The sequence below is a fragment of the Tarenaya hassleriana genome, unplaced genomic scaffold (assembly GCF_000463585.1).
Source record: "Tarenaya hassleriana unplaced genomic scaffold, ASM46358v1 Cleome105, whole genome shotgun sequence".
Classification (NCBI taxonomy): domain Eukaryota; kingdom Viridiplantae; phylum Streptophyta; class Magnoliopsida; order Brassicales; family Cleomaceae; genus Tarenaya; species Tarenaya hassleriana.
In genome coordinates this window covers 350,203-352,075 of record NW_010960741.1, presented here as the reverse complement: position 1 = coordinate 352,075, position 1,873 = coordinate 350,203, and the positions used below count along the sequence as shown (strand labels likewise).

General features: G+C 50.4%; 1 pseudogene; it reads left to right on the top strand.

The window, feature by feature from the left end:
• The window catches only part of LOC104804999, an 8,342-nt pseudogene that overhangs the window by 4,737 nt on the left and 1,732 nt on the right, over nt 1-1,873 (top strand).

Genomic DNA, 1,873 nt, shown 5'->3' with positions numbered 1-1,873 from the left:
GATCATATCCTCCTGGACATGGACGCCCTCCGACTCCGAGGGCACATTCAGCGAAGGGGATGGCAATGGATCTTCAAGGGCGATGACAGGATGACACGAAGTCTTGTGCTCCCGTGCGAGCAGATCGAGACGTTCACACCCGATACCCTGCAGCTGGACTTTCTCGACATTACCCCAGACCGATTGAGAATCGGGAGAGGAAGAGCGGCTGACCCCTCGACATCGGGAGTTGAGGATCGATGAAGCTCCACCCCCGACCCTCGACTTGACCTCATCTTGCAGAAGTTAGAGAGCTTCGACACTCAACTCATGACCATCGAGGGATTCGGCTCCCGACTCACCTCCCTCGAGGAATCCATAGAAGATCAGATGAGCACTTTGGAAGCCACGCTTACAACATCGATAGAGAGTGCCCAACGAGAGATAATGCAAGCGTGTGAGAAGATGATGGGTAACGACGACTCCAATACGGAAGAATCAGACCAGGGGTCCGAGGAAGAAGGCTCTTCTACATCCGGGGCCAGCAAGGGGAGCAAGAGAACGGCCCCTTGATTCGATCATCGTTAGGATAGAACGTTTAACATTTTCCGTAGAACGATGTTTTCATGTGTTTAAAACTCTCGTCTCGTGCTGCTCTTCTTGGATTGTCGGTATTATTATATGATGTTTTGGCGTGCTTAAATGTTGATAATCTTATCGGACTTCATGTTTATGCAGCATTTCCTCGAAATCGGGTCAGAAAAAAAATAAAAAATAAAAAAATTTTCACAGAAAAAATGGACGGACCGCTCGGTTTTTCGAGCGGTCGCCCACTTGCAGATGAAAAACGAGCGGTCGCTCGCCTCTTCAGGCGGACCGCCCGTCCCGTTTTGAGCGACCGCCCGAGCGGTCGCCTGGAATCAATCGTTTCAATTCACGAAAACGAGCGACCGCCCGGAAAAGCAGGCGGCCCGCCCGTTTTCTCTGACGAATTCTTAATATTTTTCAGTTATTTCAGATGGATTACAGAAGTCGTTGGGGCAAAGCGCGCAAATACATTTCGGACAAAATACCTATCCTCCATGACTTCAAGCCGCAAGGAATGTCTTTCTCAAGTCTTGTAGATACGGCTCCCATCAACGCCGATACACCTTTTGTGGAACCAACTCCATTCCAACCCCAATCCGACGAGGAAGCACTCGTCCTATATCGAGTCCAGAACAGAGGAATCAGAGCTTCAAAGTTTGTGCACCACAGCATTCTACCAAGGCAACTCTACGAGAGAATCAGGGATATTTTTCAACTCGCGGGCTGGGATCGCCTCTTCCAAGCCAACCCCCAGACTTACCGAAGACTGACAACAGAATTTGCTTGCACCTTCAAATGCTTCATCCCGACGAATGGTAACCCTCGAGAAGGTTACTTTGGCTTCAGACTCGAAGGGCGGCAATTCTATCTCCGAGTGGAACAACTTGCAGAAATTCTAGGCGTCGAGATGAGCACCAACGCAGCGATTCCGAAGATCACAGTCACCAAAGCCCGAACTTTCTGGATGAAAATCGCAGCGGGCACCTTCCGCCCATGGGAACTCGAAACCCTCATGATCCGACACCCCGCGATTCGCTATCTCCAGCAGTTCATGGCCTGCGCATTACTCGCACGAGAAGATCCACAAGTCGTCTCAATCACCGAACTCAACCTCCTCATGGGACCTCTCCACTTCGTGATGCATAACCGGCCTAAAGTCGCCGACATAGCCTCAAGGGTCATCCTCCACATGCACTTGGTATATCAGATTATGGGGGTCATTTTGCTTCGGCCAAGACATCCGCGAAGGTTTTGCAAGCGGGTTTTTATTGGCCGACTCTCTTTAAGGATGTCCACCGTTTTGTGA